Below are 19621 nucleotides of genomic sequence, written 5' to 3'. Positions count from 1 at the left end.
TGTTGTTGTTGTTTAGTCGTTTAGTCATGTCCGACTCTTTGTGACCCCATGGACCAGAGCACGCCAGGCACTCCTGTCTTCCACTGCCTCCCACAGTTTGGTCAGACTCATGTTGGTGGCTTCGAGAACACTGTCCAACCATCTCATCCTCTGTCGTCCCCTTCTCCTTGTGCCCTCCATCTTTCCCAACATCAGGGTCATTTCCAGGGAGTCTTCTCTTCTCATGAGGTGGTCAAAGTATTAGCGCCTCAGCTTCAGGATCTGTCCTTCAAGTGAGCACTCAGGGCTGATTTCCTTCAGAATGGAGAGGTTTGATCTTCTTGCAGTCCATGGGACTCTCAAGAATCTCCTCCAGCACCATAATTCAAAAGCATCAATTATTTGGTGATCAGCCTTCTTTATTGTCCAGCTCTCACTTCCATACATCACTACTAGGAAAACCATAGCTTTAACTATATGGACCTTTGTCGGCAAGGTGATGTCTCTGCTTTTTAAAATGCTGTCTAGGTTTGTCATTGCTTTTCTCCCAAGAAGCAGGAGTCTTTTAATTTTGTGACTGCTACCATCATCTGCAGTGATCATGTAGCCCAATAAGGTAAAATCTCTCACTGCCTCCATTTCTTCCCCTTCTACACTATTTGCCAGGAGGTGATGGGACCAGTGGTCATGATCTTAGTTTTTTTGATGTTGAGCTTCAAACCATATTTTGCGCTTTCCTCTTTCAGCCTAATTAAAAGGTTCTTTAATTCCTCCTCACTTTCTGCCATCAAGGTTGTGTCATCAGCATATCTGAGGTTGTTGATATTTTTTCCAGCAATCTTAATTCCGGTTTGGGATTCATCCAGCCCAGCCTTTCACATTATGAATTCTGCATATAAGTTAAATAAGCAGGGAGACAATATACAGCCTTGTCGTACTCCTTTCCCAATTTTGAACCAATCAGTTGTTCCCTATCCAGTTCTAACTGTAGCTTCTTGTCCCACATAGAGATTTCTCAGGAGACAGATGAGGTGATCAGGCACTCCCATTTCTTTAAGAACTTGCCATAGTTTGCTGTGGTTGACACAGTCAAAGGCTTTTGCATAGTCAATGAAGCAGAAGTATAATTCCTCTGCGTATTCTTGCCACCTCTTCTTGATGTCTTCTGCTTCTGTTAGGTCCTTACCACTCTTATGGTAATCTTTGTACGAAATGTTCCTTTCATATCTCCAATTTTCTTGAACAGATCTCTGGTTTTCCCTATTCTATTGTTTTCCAAGCTTCAAAATTTCCAGAAATTTTACATCTCTAGTTTAGATGCTGCCCTTCTGGTAATATCCATGCATAGTCGTCTCTTGTGTTGTTGGAAAAGAGTGTTTGTGATGACCAGCTTGTTCTCTTGACAGAACTCTATTAGCCTTTGCCCTGCTTCGTTTTGAACTCCAAGGCCAAACTTGCCAGTTGTTCCTTTTATCTCTTGATTCCCTACTTTATCATTCCAATCCCTTATAATGAGAAGAACATCCTTCTTCGGTGTCAGTTCTAGAAGGTGTTGTAAATCTTCATAGAATAGGTCAATTTCAGTTTCCTTATTTCCTGATGAATAGCCTTTGGACTATGATGTAACTTAAACAGAAAACAATCTTTAGAAAGCTTTTTCCTCCAAAAGCATTTTGTTTTTAAAATCCAATTTAAATTAAAAAAAAATCCAATTTAAATTTTAGAAAATTTGATTTTTTAAATATATTTTTTAATCATTGATTTTTATCCAGCCTGTTTCTAGCATAGCTCAGCAAGGTGTTGTGGCTCCACAGTGCTTCCGACTCTGCTCTGACCACTTCTGAGGGACAGTGGATCGGCCCCCTGCTGAAAAAGTTTGCTGACCCCTGATCTAATGATCTAATGAGACCACTAATCCATAAAATGAAAAGCAAGAAACAATGTACATACTGCAGTCACACAATCAATACATCAGTAGCTGAACTGGGTTCCACACAGTCACAAAAACAAAACAAAAAAGAGCTGCAAAAACAAAAACGCAAAATAAATAGCAAAAACGCAAAATAAATAGCAAAAACAGACAGACCTCAGTGTAACACTCAAAACGGAGCATGTTTGGCTTCCGAAAAATGTTTGCAAACCAGAACACTTACTTCCGGGTTTGCAGTGTTTGGGTTCCAAGTTGTTTGAGTACAAAGATGTTTGAGAATCAAGGTACCACTGTATCCTTCTTAAACTGTGGCACCCAGAACTGGATGCAGGACTCCAGGTAGAGCCGGCCCTACGTGCAGGCTGGGTGGCACAGGGCACCATGGCGCCAGCCCGCCAGGAGGGCGCCGCGAGCTGCGCCCACCCGCTGGCCGACCAGTCCGCCGCGCAGCAGCGCCTGTTGCACCCGTGCGGCGCCCACCCACCCACCGCGCTGGGAAACGGGGCGGGAGGGCGCCAGAGGGATCCAGCGCACCACGGCTCCGGGGGCGATTAAGACGGCGCTGACTCCAGGTGGGAAAGGGGGTGTCTGACCAAGGCAGAATAAAGTGGTACTATTGCTTCCCCTGATCTGGACGCTAGGACCAGTTGTATAGTTTTTAAGCCAACCAGCCAGGAGATCAGCAGCAAGATTTCCACTCAAAATTTGACTGCAGAGGAAAAACCACAGAGGATGCCTCTCGAACCTCCAAAAATGCTAGAAGATGACAAACAAGAAGTCAAGCAGGCAAGCAACATTCAAACACGACAAGCCTTTGGCTTCCTCAAGGCAACTTCTCCATTTGCAGAGGAGCGAAATGGGAATGAAGGAGCACTCTTTTTTTACCAGTAGCCGAAAAGGGCAAGGCTTGCTGGCTTGCCGCAGCTCAATTCCAGGCTGACTGCTCAACGGTGAGCTTTTTGCTCTTTCATGAGTTTCTACCAGAGGTCCCACAAAGATGCAAAATGGCACTTGCAAACTTCACAGCCCAGCTTGGATGACACAGAGCCTCCGGGAAGATTTCCACTGGCTGATAACTACGGCCCGCAGTCAGATCTTATCTGGGATGTTGTAGCCACACATCTCTGACTGGCTGTGACTACCGATTCCATGTCAGGACAGAAAACCCGCAGAATGCGTTGCTGGGCGATGAGATCTGACTTCCTGGAAATCCCAGCTCTCTTTAAAAATAGTCCCTAGCTGAATGGCTCCTGATCAAGAATACTGCGCCAGCTGATTTCCTGCATCAGGCAGCACAGCTGGACTCGGCGAGCTTTGATGTCATTTTGGGGAAACCAACAAGCAGGATCCGGGCACGAGAGCGACTCTCTCCTCTCCTGCGGTTTCCGGCAACTGGGAACCAGAACCACTCTTGAGGGCAGAGACACAGCACAGTCAGAGTGGCAAGTAGCCCTCGATAGCCCTCTTCTCCTCCATGAATTTGCCCAATCTTCTTTTAAAGCCATCCAAGTTGGCAGCCACCATTGCCTCCTGTGGGAGGGAGTTCCGCAGTTTAACTCTCTCTAGGGCCTCAGGCAGAGAGAAATCTGTCCCCTTTCCATGCTTAGCTTGAGATGGAATCAGAGGGCCCTTGGCTTTCGAAGCAGGCACTGGTGGCCAAGCACCGCCATGGTGCTGAACCGCCCCGAGGCCGGCTTCGCCCGTCTTGCGGAGCCCGGGGAACCCGCGGCGCTTCCCACAGACGCAGGTGCGCCGGAAGCGGAGAGGAAAACACTCCTTCTTAACATGCGAGCAGCGCTAAGCCAAAAGATCTGCCCTCTCGCCCAGCTGCTCCGAATGAAAAACCACTTCCTCAACTGTGTAAACCCACTACTTGCTACTCCCTTCCCACCAGCTGACAAGCAAAAATAAAGGGGGAAGAAAGTGTTTCGAAAGGAGAGAGAATGTGCTGGATCAGACCAGAGGCCCAGGGGGGTCATCTGCCCTCTCCTCCTCCCTGAATTTGCCTAAATCTCTTTTAAAGACATCCAAACTGGCAGCCTCCAACTGCCTCTTGCAGCAATGAGTTCCAGAGTTTAACTCTGTGCTGCATGAAGGCGCCCTTTTGTCCTGGATTTCCAAACATCGATAGTTGCCTGTGAGTGCCAGCATCAGGAGAGGGATAAAAACCTTTGCACTACCCGTGCATCCTTTTGTAAGTGTCTATCATGTTGCCTCTTACTTGCGTTAGCCCCAAAATATTGCAACCTTAGCAGGGTCGCTCCAACCCCTTGATCGTTTTGCTTTCCCAGACCTTTTCCAACTCTACAACATCCTTTTCGAGCTGAGGCCCACCTCGGGTCCCCAGAAGCTGTCTGGACTCCGACTCCCATAATTCCTAAACACCGAGGGGACCATGCTGGGGCTGATGGGGGTTGTAGTCCAAAAGCAGGGAAGGTCTGCTCTGCGAAATTCAAGAGCACAAAGTTAACACACACCCGGTCTTCCCTGTTACTGATGCCCAGGAACTGACATTCAGACATAGGCTGCCCCTGAACAGAAGCTCCAGCCACTCAGTGTTATTAGACAGAGGAAGCTGCAAGACCGATGATCACAGAATCATAGTTAGAAGGTACCCCCAGGGTCATCTAGTCCAACCCCCTGCAATGCAGGAATCTCAGCTAAAGCATCCATGGCAGATGGCTGTCCAACCTCTGCTGAAAAGCCTCCAAGGAAGGGGAGACCATTCCACTGCCTAAGAGCTCTTACTGCCAGAAAGTTTTTCTGAAGGTTTAGCCGGAATCTCCTTACTTGTAACTTGAAGCCATTGGTTCCGAGTCCTACCCTCCAGAGCAGGAGAAAACAAGCTGGCTCCTCTTCCATGCGGCAGCCCTTGAGATATTTGAAGGTGGCTGTCATATCTCTTCTCAGTCTCCTCTTTTCCAGGCTAAATATACCCAACTCCTTCAAACGTTCCACATCAGGCTCTGTTTCCAGGCCCTTGATCATCTTGGTCGCCCTCCTCTGCACACAATCCAGCTTGTCAATCTCCTTAAATTGTGGCGCCCAGAACTGGACACAGGATTCCAGGTGTGGTCTGACCAAGGCAGAAGAGAGTGGCACTATTCCCTTCCTCAATCTGGACACTAGACTTCTTTGAGGCAAAAGCATGAACTTTTTTTGCTGCTGCATCACCCTGTTGACTCACGTTAAGTTTGTGGTCCATCCTTTTCACATGCACTGCTAGTAAGCCAGAAGCCCCCCCCCCCATCCTATATTTGTGCATCTGGTTCTTCCTGCCTAAATGCAGCACCTTACATTTGTCCCTATTGAAATTCATGTTGTTAGCTTGCTCCCAGTTCTCCAATCTGTTAAGGTCATTTGGAATTCTGATTCTGTCTTCTGCAGAATTAGCTTCCCCTCCCAGTTTCGTGTCACCTGCAGATTTGATGAGCATCCCCTCAGATTCTGTCCACTGCTGTAAACTATGGCTCAGGGACCAAAGGCAGCTTCTCCAACTGGCCTGTAGAACTCTTTCCAAGGGGGTATCTGAAATGTGGTCCTTGACCTCTAACAATACTCCTTGCTTGTTTAAAGGTAAAGATCCCCTGGATAGTTAAGTACAGTCAAAGGGGACTATGGGGTTGCAGCGCTCATCTCGCTTTCAGGCTGAGGGAGCCGGTGTTTGTCCACAGACAGCTTTCTGGGCCCATGTGGCCAGCATGACGAAACCGCTTCTGGTGCAACGGGACATCGTGACGGAAACCAGAGCACATGGAAACACCGTTTACCTTCCTGCCACAGCGGTAACTCTTTATCTACTTGCACTGGCATACTTTCAAACTGCTAGGTTGGCAGGAGCTGGGAGGCAGTTAAACCGGATGTTTAACTGAGAATCGATCACAGTCAGTCCATCCTTTGAAAAACAAGACCCTTGTTTTACTTGATGCAACTAGACATTCCATTTTGGTGACCGCAACCCTGTTTTAAGGAGCCATTTGGCACCTAGCTCGTATACCTGAGTTTCTAAAACCGCCAATGGCACCAGAGGAGACCGAACTGCCCGGAGACCACCACGAATCAGCCTGCTCCTTTCGCTTGAGAGCCAGTGTGGTGTAGTGGTTAAGAGCAGTAGACTCGTAATCTGGGGAACCGGGTTCGCTTCTCCACTCCTCCACATGCAGCTGCTGGGTGGCCTTGGGCTAGTCACACTTCTCTGAAGTCTCTCAACCCTACCCACCTCACAGGGTGTCTGTTGTGGGGGAGGAAGGGAAAGGAGATTGTTAGCCGCTTTGAGACTCCTTCGGGTAGTGATAAAGCGGGATATCAAATCCAAACTCTTCTTCTTCTTCTTCTCTCTCGCTATTTGAGAAAACTCATCTAAGGTAGCGACAATCACAAACATGCCCTGGCAGCCAACCCCGTCTGTTAATTGCTGGTTATTTTAAAAGCACACTTCCTCCTGCCTGCCCTGATCTCGCTGCCAATCAACCACATCAAGAGGTGCCTGCAACTTTCCAGGATTATGCCATGGCGGGAGGAGAATTCATTTCCAGTGAGTCAGTCCCTGCCGGACCACACCCCATCTGGTGTTTCCCATTGAGCACCCGATCACCTTTGCTTATCTAGTCCTTTCTCTCCGTTTCGGTTGCGCAAACACAAAGCAGAACGCCCAGAGCAAAAGCTGCTTCCCTGCGCCCTACAAATGCCCTACATCAGTTAGCAGTCGATGCAAGGTTCACACCTAGAGGATTCCTACCAGGGTGGATTTGATTTAAATCAAACTGATTTAAATTACGATTTAAATCACTACAGTAAGACCTGATTTAATTTTTATTTTTTTAAACAGAACGACTCATTCTTGCTGGTATATAATCTTAATATTTACAGCCAGGCCAGATGAAGGTTTCATTTTTGGAAAAATAATTTTTCAGAGTAGTTTTTACAGTTATATCAAAAATTACTGATTTGGTTATATACTATTAAAAACACATAGACAGATAATTATGAAACTATTATGAGGTTTAATAAGTTAACTGTTTATATTTGGACAACATTTCTGCTGTGCTTTATTGGAAGGAGAAAAATAATCATTTCCTTAATAACAATTTAAACAATTTATTTAACTAAAACAATAACATTATAGCATATGTATCCATGTTTTGTTAACTGATGTGGTTAAGCAATTAAAAAACCAAACATTAAGGCTAAGTTTTGGCACACATGGAGAAACTTTTTTGAAATCCTTATTTCCTGATGAATAGCCTTTTGAGTTTAATGTAACTTAAATAGAAAACTATCTTTAGAAATATTTTTCTCCAAAAAGCATTTTATTTTAAAAATCAGATTTAAATTTTTAAATATCTGATTTAAATAAAAAAAATCCAATTTAAAATTTTAAAAATCCGATTTTTTTATTTAAAAACAACAACATTGATTTTTATCCACCCTGATTCCTACGTAACAAGCAGACCAAGTCCACAGGCATCGCTTCCTTGTCAGGATTCCCATCTGCAGGGAAGAGCACCCAAGCCCAAGACTCCATGCCTTTTAGCTGCAGCGTGAATCCAAGATGCCTCCCTGCACTTTTAAACATCAATACACCGGGTGCTAAAAGTCACAGGGGGGTGAGCTTCATCCAAAGACAGGGCACTTAAGTTTTATCACTTAAGTTCTCACGCCAAGCTCCACACAAAACTCATTTCCCATGCACCAGACCGGAGAGGCATAAGACAGACACTTTGGGTTTCTTCGGCCCACAATGGAATCGCTACAGAAGGCGGTGGGTTTGCGAGGGTCAATGCCCAGGACGTCAACACTTTCTGTGCAAGCAAATTTATTTCACACAGTTCACACGCTGCTTGATGGCTTTTTAAAAAAACAACAACCAGAAAACCTCAAAGTGGTTTGCAAAAAAGACAATGAAAAGATAGAATCAACGACAAGCCAAGATTATAAAACGCCATCGACGTTCTGCATGTCTGGGGTTTAGCAAGTGCCCAAAACAGGAATGGCACTTGTCGATAGGCAGGGAGTTCCAGAGTGAAGATGCTTCCCCCAAGACGGAAGGCTGGATGCCTCAACACGGGTTCAAATTATCAGAGAGGAGGACCAACACCAGACCAGTGCACTGTTAGAAATCAGCCAGGCGCCAGGCATGTTTTGTGACTGGCGGGTCCAATTGTGACCACATGGGAGATTTCTGGATTCCAGGTTGGTGAATGGGGGAAGCCAAACATCCCTGATCTGAAGTATTTTCCTTGATGCTTGGATTGGATTTATTGCAATTTGTTCTTTGAAACATATAGAAAGGAAATAAACAGCAACAAACTTAATTGCACACACACACACAAAAAGCCAACCCGGTGCCTAGACATTCTGTTGTGTTGTGTGACCTTAACACAGGTTTAAGGTGTCATTTGGCAATTGCATTATATATCTGAGTTTCTAACACTGGAACGCTGGTACCTTCATTTACCTTCATTGTGATTATGGGGTGGGGGAGAAATCATGCAATATCTGAAATCCAAAAAAAGGACTATCAGGACCATGCTCCCTCAGGTTTGGCGTTCTTTTTGTCTAATCTTCTTTTAAAGCCATCCTGGTTGGTGGTCATCAGCTGCCTCCCGCAGGAGAGCGTTCCAGAATTTAATTCCGTGCTGCATGAAGAAGACTTCTTTTTATATCCCATCTTGAATCACCCAACACTCAGCTTCACTGGATGGCGGCGAGCTCTGCCCTACATGACTCTGCAGACTTTTGTCACGCCACCCCTTCCTCGACTTTTCCATCGTTCGAGCTCCGGTTGCAAATACTGTCGCTGCAGCAACCGGAGCAGGATGAAGCCAGAGAATGAGAATCACAGAACCATAGAATTGTGGAGTTGGAAGGGAACCCCGAGGTTCGTCTGGTCGAACATCCTGCAATGCAGGAATCTCAACTAAAGTATCCACGACAGAGTCAGGTGGGCAGCGTGCAATTAATACAGGGAGGTCATGTCATTGCTGCTAGCACAGCTGTTTGACTTCACCCCCGGAGGTGTGCACCATTGTCTCTTGAGACTGACAGATGCCAACAGGATGTAACACATATATAAATGCAGGTCCCTAGCCTGAAACCATGGAGAGTCGCATCCCGTCAGTACAGATGTTTCTGAGCTGGATGTACCATGAGATTAAGAACATGAGATTCTTAATCCCAGGGCCCTGGGTTCGAGCTCCATGTTGAGCAAAAGATTCCTGCATTGCAGGGGGTTGGAGTGGATGACCCCTGGGGCCCCTCCCAGCGCCACAATTCTATGATTCTCCTTTGGGAGATAGGACAGTCTCCTACATTCCTATTTATTTCATTCAAAGCCACAAGGACTGGAGTCTGGCTTCGTTCTATAGCTCTGTGGCAGGCCACCTGCTTTGAATGCAGAAAGTCCAGGGTTCAATTTCCCGGGAGGGCTGGGGGGGGGGGAACCTGCTGCATAAAGCCCTGGCGAGCCGCTGCCAGTCAGGGCAGGCAATACTGAACTAAATGGACCAAACGGCTCTGGCTTGACAGCAAGTGGCATCCTATGTTCCCATCGGAAAAGGTTCCCAGGTGAGTCCCCCACATTCTGAAAGCTGGCGATGAACACCCAGAACCTGCCACCAGGTAGTCCTAAACCATGCCAGGATCTGAAAGAAAACTGCATACCGTCTGTTTCCTAGGTTGCTCCGGCCGTTTCACGAAAGCCGCGCCGAGCCCAAACATCCCCGCAGCCGCCCAGATCCGCGAGCCCCGACGGCGCAAGGGATCCCTTCCCGCGTGCCGCTCCTCCTGGAACCTGATTTTCTGTTGGGACAGGCAGCTCAGAGCTTCTCCCAAGCGTATCGGGGCCTCCTTGCCAAAGTCAACATTCAACACACCTGACCCGCCTTCAAAGTAGTCCCCCTCCGCACACCTCCCGAGCCTCAATTATTCCTTTGCAACAAAACCTTCCGGGGGAGATGTCAGCAGCTAGGCACTCGGCTCCCTGTGCCATGAAGAAAAGAAACCTAAAGTAAACTCAGTTCCCGTGTCGTGCAGAGAAGGCCTCCCTCCGGCAAGAGAAAAAAGGCATGCCTCGTTTGCTGAAAAATCCAGGGTTTCTCCGTGCCCTGCCCTAGGGCTGAACAGAGCCAGATTTGCTGGTTTTGCTGACAGTGACGTAAAACCCTCGCAGGGAGAAGAGTCAGATAAGAGGTGATGACTTGATTTTCTAAAGACGACGCACGATGGGTTCAAGCCTGACGAGAAGCCACAGGGACCCCAGCGCCTAATCCTGGCTACGTGGAGGCTGACTGCAAGTTCCTTCATGTCGAAGCAAGGGCGCAGGCTCAGAAACACCCACCAGCATTTATGATAGCCCCAGAGGTCCCAAGTTCCAATCCCACTCTGCTCACTGGGCAATCCTTGGTCAACTTCCTACGCTCGGCCTAACCTACCTCGCAGGGTTGTTTGGAGGATATTATTAAGATTTATTTACTACCCTTCATCACAAGACCTCTGAGTGGTTCGAAACACAAGCAAATGGTCAAAACGAAAAACAACAACAAACCCCCTCCCACAAACACATTTAAAAGGATGTAGTATATGTAGTAGTAGGATGTAGTAGTATAGTCTTAGAGAACCAAAAAAATGCAAAATACAGTCGTACCTCGGAAGTCGAACGGAATCCATTCCGGAAGTCCGCTCGACTTCCAAAACGTTAGGAAACCAAAGCACGGCTTCTGATTGGCTGCAGGAACATCCTGCAGCCAATCGGAAGCTGCGGAAGCCCCGCCGGACATTCAGGTTCCAAAGAACGTTCGCAAACCGGAACACTCACTTCTGGGAGGTTTGCAGCATTTGGGAGCGAAAACCTTCGAGAACTAAGTTGTTCAAAAACCAAGGTATGACTGTAGTAACACTTAAGAACAATTTAAAACACCCCCACCCCAAATAAACAATACCCACTCCACCCCCGTTATAACACCATCCCCATTAAGACTATAATGTGGGCTGGCTTCCACCTCCAAAGGGACAGCCCCCTTTGGTGTCTCCCCCGTGCATGGATTGTAAACGGAGAACCATGCACCTCACAGAACCTGACCTCACAGAATGATAGAATTGCAGAGCTGGAAAGGGGTATCAAGGGTCATCAAGGAGCAATGGATTCAAACTACAAGAAAGAAGATTCCACCTAAACATCAGGAAGAACTTCCTGACAGTAAGAGCTGTTTGGCAGTGGAATTTGCTGCCAAGGAGTGTGGTGGAGTCTCCTTCTTTGGAGGTCTTTAAGCAGAGGCTTGATGGCCATATGTCAGGAATGCTTTGAAGGTGTTTCCTGCTTGGCAGGGGGTTGGACTGGATGGCCCTTGTGGTCTCTTCCAACTCTATGATTCTATGATTCTATTCTAGTCCAACCCCCTAAAATAGAGGAAGAACAATATATACAAGGCAACTCAGAAGGAAAGAAAACGTTCCAGGAAAGAGGCTCGGTGAACAAGAAGAGGCAAAAGTACATCTTCAGACTAAACATAATTAGCTTAAGGGACTCACTGCCACAATTTACTTAATACCCAATATCCAAATTAATATCCAAATTAATTTAGTTTGTTCATTTATTCATAGGTTATTACAATAATCCTGCCAACGTTATAACCTGTTTACAATTCATCTGTAGCTTTCTATATTCCTGTGCCTCCTAATGCTGTCCGCACGGCTTGGCTGTAAGGGAGCAGAGCAAGCTTAAGCCTTCCAGGCTGGAAGGCAAAACCGGGGCAGCGTCACAGAATCAAAGCATTGGAAGGGACCCCTGCAACACAGGAATGTCAGTGGGCCCCCGTTTCAAAATCTGGGCCACGCAGATGCCAAAGCATGTCGCAACAGCCCGAGAAGAGGTCAGGAGTTTGTGGCACGCCTGGTGTCCCTGGCACAGCAAACCAGTGTTTGAAAGAGCTGACCTGCCACACCCGAGCCAGCTGCCTTCAGGGCACCAGGCTGCTAACTGGGCTTGGCCACACCCTTGGCCCTGAGGGGGTGTTGTGGGCTCCTTTTAAGGAAGGCGCTCCAGGAAATGAAACAGCTGGGCTTACTACAGGGGTGCTAATTCATTGGAGATTTCCAACCAATTAATCACCGCACCTTTCAAAAAAGGGGGAAGAAACAAAAAAGGATCTCAAATGAGGAGCCATGGGGCAGGGGAGAAATGACAGGAAAAACTATGTACAGCAGGGAGCAAACCCTCCTGGAAAATCTAACTCTTATCGAGGTGGAGGCAAGAGGTGCAGTTGAGTGGGAGAGCATGAGCTTTGCTCGAAGGTGGTCCCAGGTTCGCATCCCCAGCATCTCCAGGGAGGGCCGGGGAAAGGCTCCTGAGCTGAAATCCTGGAAAGCCACAGCTGATCAGTGCAGAGGACACCGAGCTAAGTCAGCTTCAGGCAGCCCTGTCTTCTACATGCAGTGCAGGTGCTCTGCTGGAGAGCTACAGCCTTCTCTTGGAGAAGGAAGTAGACGAGGGGAAGGAATGGCTGCAAGAAAGAAGAGCCGTGTGTTTCTTTAAGGAAGGAGAAGTGGTGTCTTCGCGACAGGCGGAAGGGGGACTCCCCTGCTCGGAGTCAGCAGGCCAGCCCCATGTGCAGAAGTCTTTGAGGGCAACACAAACTCCTTCCCCTGTCCAGCCGGCTTCCAAAAACTCGGGGCCAGGCCAAGTACGGGCCAACAGTGAGACCCATTTCTGTGGGGCCAAGAAAGCTGGCCGTCATTAAGGAGAACCTGCCCCAGTGAGAACTCTGCTCAGCAGAGGAGTGGGGGGGGGGGAGAGACTTGTTCAGATCTCTAACCAGTTCAGGCCTCAAGACCCGAAAGGCAAAAGTGCTGCCCCCTCCAACCCTTTGGCCTGAGGATTGAAAGCTTAACAAGGATTTTTTTATTTAAAAAAGGAACGGCTTGTATTTTGAGAGGTCTCTGTCCCAGCATACGGAAAAGGGACATTTGGGCATTTGCTCCACCCTCATAAAGAACACACCCCTGCTGAGAAACCACTCAATGGGGGGGGGGCAGGAGGAACCAAGCACCAAGACTGCTTCCTTCAGGACAGAGATAACCAGGACAGGGTCAGTACGGCCTATGAGGTCTGCTTACAGGAACACTGTAAGAGGATGAGTCACATGGAAGAGAAGAGAGAAGTCTATCTTCTCCTGCAAATCCCCAGGCTACTTCTTGCGATCTGGGAACAAGAGGAAGCGATAAGTCTCTGGGAAGCCAAGGGAATCTGCCCCCTCCTTGTTCACAGCATGGACAAGGGAGGTCAGGATGCAGAGGGTGACAGAACCATTAGAGAAGAGGGTGCTCTGTCCTTCTGCAGGAGACCCCCTATAAAGGAGTCTGGGGAGGGGAAAAATGAGGCGCAGGCAGGAAGGGCTCAGAGAAAAGATGTGCGTAAGGTCTCTCTGTCCAGCCGCTGACCAATAAGTCTAAGGAGGGGTTGGAGGATGAGTAGGGAGAAAGAAATGGGGTGGAGGGGAGGAAGTAAGTTCAGATTCCTGCATTCCAGGGGGGTTGAATTAGATGACCCCTGGGGTCCCTTCCAACTCTACAATTCTAGGATTCTTTGAAGGAAGCCTGTTGCCCCCTCCCATTCCAATTACTGGAGGGGTTGTTGACTAGTTAAGACTAGTTAAGCTTTTGCTTCCCGACCCCTCTGTAGAAGCAGAGTTCTTTGCTTTTTTAAAATACATATATATGATGTAACAATGCGCACCGACGGTATTCAGTTTCCAAAGAAGCAGCTTTATCCCCCAAGTCCTCCACAGAGGTCCCTCGATCACCAAATAGTCGTTGTTCCTTCCTCCCCCCCCCCCAATTTGTGGAGAAGCAAGAGGAAACGGAGTGAACCTCAAGGGGAAGCAGGAAGGAACACACACACAAATGAAACACATGGGGGCACTGGGTTAGTGAACAGAAACAAGTGAAAATTTGTGGAGAGTCAGAATAAAACTTCTCCTGCTTGACCCTCCCGCCACCACAACACCATCTACTGGCCAGAACCATGGAAGCGGTATCATTTCACTGTAAACCGTCCCAGCTTCCTCCACAGGGAGCTTCTGGGAGCTCTAGTTCACGACCATTAGGAGACCCTCTCCCCCACAAAACTACAAAGGTTTAACAATCCACCCCTCTTCTCGGGGACCTTTGGAAAAAGTAGAACCGCGGGGGGGGGAGTGGGTCTAACAACTCTCAGCACCCTTATCAAACTACTGTTCCCGACTCTCTTGGGGGAGGAAGCAGGGAAGCAGTGGCTGTTTAAAGTGGGATGGATTGTTTTATAAGAGGCAGGTAAAAGGTAAAGGACCCCTGGACAATTAAGTTACAGTGGAAAGGGGGGGGTGTCTCTCTCACACACACCCTCCTTTGTAGGATGAAAGCCTTAGGAGAAAGCAGAAAGCCTTAGGAGGAAGGCCCCCACCAACCCAAAACCAATCCACCTTTAAGAGCGGGAGGAGAGGGAGTCTCCTTGGGCTTCCCTATATCCCCACCCACCCCCCAAAAAAACACAACCCCCAAATTGCTCCCTCCTTGGAACTTCTTGGAATAACCTTCCCCCCACAAAATAAGACGAGTTTTTTGGGGGGGAAGGGAAACGAAGAGGGGGGCTACCTTCCAGCTGCCAATCAACCGCCTCCCCATGGGCACTCAAAGAGGACCAGAGTTTGGGGAAAGGGGGGCCAAGTAGGGGAAGACAGACACCCCCTACCCGATAAAAGTTGGGAGTTGAGGAGGCTGAACTAGGGGGGTATAGTGACGTCAAGGAAGGGGAGGGGCTTGGGAGGGAGGGAAAGGGGAGCAGATAGAAGGGGAGCAGGGAGCGGGAAGGTGGGGGGCTGGGTTGAGGGGCGTTGTTGACGTCACTGGAGGGGAGGGGCCGAGGGGGAGGGGAGGGGGTCGCTCTCACCTTGACTTCGCCCTCCTCCTCCCGACTAACACGCGTGAAGTCCGGCGGGCGAGGAGGGAGGGACGGAGGCGAGGAGCGAGGCCAGGCGGCAGCCGCCGCTTCAGCCCGAGCTCAGGGTTCCCGGCTCCCCTCGGCTTGCTGGCTCGGGCTCTCGCCGACTTCCGGGTTCGCCATCTTGGAGGAGGCGGGCGCGGACTTCCGTTCCGGAAAAGGGAGCGGGAGGGATGGGGCGAAGGGAGCGGCCGTCGAGCTGTGACGACACTTCCGGCTTCGTGTCAACAACTCCTCCCTCCCTTTTCAGGACATGCTGTTGCGTCTCCTGCTTAGGAGGAGGCGGGAGGGGCTGTGGTTTTTTGTTTTGTTTTTTGTTTTTAAATAAATAAATATGAAATGATAAAATCGCGCAGGGATATTTTTACAATACGCTTTCAATATATATTGTATTATATCATTTATCTACATTATTACCTTTTATAATATACTAGTGGTTTTCAGCCCGTTTAATAACGGGCGCTAGAATCCTGGGGTTCGGAGAAGCGCTTGAGCAGCGCTTCTCCGAACCCTGGGACCTCTCCTTGCTGTCGGTGGCAGGGGGACAGGAACAGAGGAGGAGAAAGCGCTGCTTTCTCCTCCTCCGTTCCTCTCCCGCAGCCGCCGACAGCAAGGAGACATCCCAGGGTTCGGAGAAGCGCTTGCGTCGGCAGCAAGGGGAGAGGAACGGAGGAGGAGAAAGCAGCGCTTTCTCCTCCTCTGTTCCTGTCCCCCTGCCACCACCGACAGCAAGGAGCCGCCGACAGCAAGGAGACCTCCCAGGGTTCGGAGAAGCGCTTGCGCAGAGCTTCTCCGAACCCTGGGACCTGTCATTGCTGTCGGCGGCAGGGGGACAGCTGCTTTCTCCTCCTCCGTTCCTCTCCCGCAGCCGCCGACAGCAAGACCTCCTCCCAGGGTTCGGAGAAGCGCTTGCGCAGAGCTTCTCCGAACCCTGGGACCTGTCATTGCTGTCGGCGGCAGGGGGACAGGAACGGAGGAGGAGAAAGCGCTGCTTTCTCCTCCTCCGTTCCTCTCCCGCAGCCGCCGACAGCAAGACCTCCTCCCAGGGTTCGGAGAAGCACGTGCGCAGCGCTTCTCCGAACCCTGGGACCCGTCCTTGCTGTCGGCGGCAGGGGGACAGGAACGGAGGAGCGCTTTCTCCTTCCTTCCTCTCCCCCAGCCGCCGACAGGAAGGACGCGCGCACTCTCCCCCCCCGCCTCCTCCAACCGCCGCTCCTCACGGGCCAGGGAGGGTTGTGAGGAGGCCTTCGCCGGCCTCCACCCTCGCTTCCCTGACGTGCCCTGCAGTGAGGCGTTGTCCGGCGGGAGCGGCGGTTGGAGGAGGCAGAGGGGGGGGAGAGTGCGCGCGGGCAGTCTCTGCTGTCCAATCCCTGTGTATCTGGGGTACATGCGCAGTACCTCAGGGACACACGGGACAACTGGACGCAGGGACATCTTGGACATTATTATACTAGTGGTTTTCAGCCCGTTTAATAACGGGCGCTAGAATCCTGGGGTTCGGAGAAGCGCTTGAGCAGCGCTTCTCCGAACCCTGGGACCTCTCCTTGCTGTCGGTGGCAGGGGGACAGGAACAGAGGAGGAGAAAGCGCTGCTTTCTCCTCCTCCGTTCCTCTCCCGCAGCCGCCGACAGCAAGGAGACATCCCAGGGTTCGGAGAAGCGCTTGCGTCGGCAGCAAGGGGAGAGGAACGGAGGAGGAGAAAGCAGCGCTTTCTCCTCCTCTGTTCCTGTCCCCCTGCCACCACCGACAGCAAGGAGCCGCCGACAGCAAGGAGACCTCCCAGGGTTCGGAGAAGCGCTTGCGCAGAGCTTCTCCGAACCCTGGGACCTGTCATTGCTGTCGGCGGCAGGGGGACAGCTGCTTTCTCCTCCTCCGTTCCTCTCCCGCAGCCGCCGACAGCAAGACCTCCTCCCAGGGTTCGGAGAAGCGCTTGCGCAGAGCTTCTCCGAACCCTGGGACCTGTCATTGCTGTCGGCGGCAGGGGGACAGGAACGGAGGAGGAGAAAGCGCTGCTTTCTCCTCCTCCGTTCCTCTCCCGCAGCCGCCGACAGCAAGACCTCCTCCCAGGGTTCGGAGAAGCACGTGCGCAGCGCTTCTCCGAACCCTGGGACCCGTCCTTGCTGTCGGCGGCAGGGGGACAGGAACGGAGGAGCGCTTTCTCCTTCCTTCCTCTCCCCCAGCCGCCGACAGGAAGGACGCGCGCACTCTCCCCCCCCGCCTCCTCCAACCGCCGCTCCTCACGGGCCAGGGAGGGTTGTGAGGAGGCCTTCGCCGGCCTCCACCCTCGCTTCCCTGACGTGCCCTGCAGTGAGGCGTTGTCCGGCGGGAGCGGCGGTTGGAGGAGGCAGAGGGGGGGGGAGAGTGCGCGCGGGCAGTCTCTGCTGTCCAATCCCTGTGTATCTGGGGTACATGCGCAGTACCTCAGGGACACACGGGACAACTGGACGCAGGGACATCTTGGACATTATTATATAGGATAGGATACAAAATTCATCTACATTTGTATGTTATGTATATCTGTGTTATCTCTTTTGTAGATTCGTGTGCTATAATAATAGTAGTAATATTAATATTTTATGTATACCCTGCCCATCTGCCTGGGTTTCCCTAGCCACTCTCCAGCAAAATATTAAAATACAATAATTCATCAAATATTAAAAGCTTCCCTAAACAGGGCTGCCTTCAGATGTCTTCTAAAAGTCAGATACTGTACAGTAGTTTTTTATTTCTTTGACATCTGGTGACATAATATGTTCTACATTATTATATACAGTCTTCCTCAAACTCAGCCCTCCAGATGTTTTTGAGACTACAATTCCCATCATCCCTGACCACTGGTCCTGCTAGCTTAGGGATCATGGGAGTTGTAGGCCAAAAACCCATCTGGAGGGCCGAGTTTGAGGAAGCCTGATTATATGATAACACTCAAGTACTGTATTGTATACTGTTCTCGAAGCTACGAACATTAGTTTGACCAAACTGCGGGAGGCAGTGGAAGACAGTAGTGCCTAGCGTGCTATAGTCCTTGGGGTCACGAAGAGTCGGACACGACTAAACAACAAACAACTGTATACTGTACATGGAAAAGCCCGCAGGCTGAACTCCAACTCCCATCAGCCCCGGCCAGAAGGCCCGTTTGCGAGGCCTTATGGTAACTGAAGTTAAGGATGGCCGCCATTTTTCCTCCCGCCCCGACGACCCCCTGTGGACTACGCACGACTTCCGGTATCCGACGGGGACGCGCAAAAATTAGGCAGCGATCCACCACGTACCATCTCTATAGTTGGAGAGGCCCCTTTGGCAATAGACTTGGGGGCGGGGCTTCAGATGGGAGGTGCTTAGGCGGTGTCACAGAATTGCAAAAGAGATCCCAAAGATCACCTAATAACAGGAATCTAATACTGTACAGTAATCCAATAGCAGGAATCTTTTTTTTTTATCCAACGTGGGACTCGAACCCACGACCCTGCGATTCAGGGTCTCACGCCAGGGTCTCACGAATAACCGACTGTTGTGGAGAGTGACGTAGAGAATAGGGAGCTCCCGACCCGGGATGTGGCGGCTGTCGAATGGAATCCGGACGTGTTTCATCATTCTTACCCTTATCTAGCTAGCTAAGCTGAATGGGGCAGAGTCGAGGGGAGTGGGCGGGGCCACAGAGCTCGTAATGAAGCTTAAGGAACACGTGCAGAGATTTTTTATTAATTGTTTTGATCTAGACAGCAACAGCAGTCAGTAATGATAATACACTTTGTAATTTTAAATTGCCTTAACCTGTTTTTAATTTAATTGTGTTTTAATATTAAAGTTGTGTTTTGATTATCGCAGCTTGCCTGTTCTTTAAAATGTATAGAAAGGAAGAAAAACTACAACAGCAGCAACAACAACAACATCAACATCCAATTTTTCCCAGGCTTGCCACATAGTTAAACAAACCTTAGTTCATTGATCATTTCATTCTGATTAATTCATTCCAACTGATTAATTGACATTATTATTATTATTATTATTATTATTATTATTCATATAACAACTGCAGTAGGCATGTTGTTGCCATAAGTTTAAAACCATATGTTTAAAATTGTTGCCATTGGCTGTTTAATCTTTTTGAATTTTAACGTTGTCTTGTGCTTGTCTTTCACCCAGGTTTAATTGGACATTTAAATTTTTATGCTTGTAGTTTTCCTTAGGACAGAATGGTTAATTTGTCAGTTAATGGACCTGTCTGTGTGGTTTTGTGAAATTTTGTAACCATTGTTGTTTTTCTCTATTTATTTTTATTACTTCCCAAGTCTGGGATTAAAAACATCCACTGAAGCGTGGGCCATAAGTATTGAATAGAAATAAATAAAATTAACCTGTTGATGGATTATTTATTTGCTATTTTATTATTATTTATAATCTGCTATTTATCTATTTCATTATACAATAGGTTGTTAAAGTGTTGTGCATACTGAAAGAGATATTAAAAAACAATGAGTCTGCATAAATTAAGCATGCCCGGGTCCTTCTGCCTGAATCCTTCTGCATTCCAGGCTGGTGTCCTGCCACTGAACTATGATCCTCCAGAGACCTCTCAGTAGATCCCCATCTACTTCCCATCTTAGGGGGTCTTAAACCATCCCCAATCTGATCTCTGCCCTTACCTGGGAAGCCGGGCTTCTCTGACTTGCTCCTTCCGCACTGAGGATCCAGAAGGATTCGTTCACTCTCCACACAAAGTCAGACTTCTTCACCAGA

At 49.1% G+C, this 19621-nt stretch overlaps 1 protein-coding gene across 4 annotated transcripts in view; it reads right to left on the bottom strand.

Moving 5' to 3' along the window:
- SBNO2 (strawberry notch homolog 2) overlaps positions 1–19621 on the bottom strand; it is a 109677-nt gene extending 90056 nt beyond the window's left edge. For 2 of the 4 annotated variants that reach the window (XM_060275328.1, XM_060275331.1), the window contains exon 1: positions 14832–15043. The gene's annotated coding sequence lies outside the window, so the exon portion shown is untranslated. Of the gene's footprint in view, positions 1–9571; positions 10841–14831; positions 15044–19527 lie in introns of those variants that run through there. The other 2 variants (XM_060275329.1, XM_060275330.1) reach the window with 2 other exon arrangements.

This window comes from Zootoca vivipara, chromosome 6 (genome assembly GCF_963506605.1).
Source record: "Zootoca vivipara chromosome 6, rZooViv1.1, whole genome shotgun sequence".
In the NCBI taxonomy this organism is placed as follows: Eukaryota; Metazoa; Chordata; class Lepidosauria; order Squamata; family Lacertidae; genus Zootoca; species Zootoca vivipara.
The sequence above is the reverse complement of the archived record's forward strand: the minus strand, read 5'-3'. Positions and strand labels throughout refer to the sequence as shown.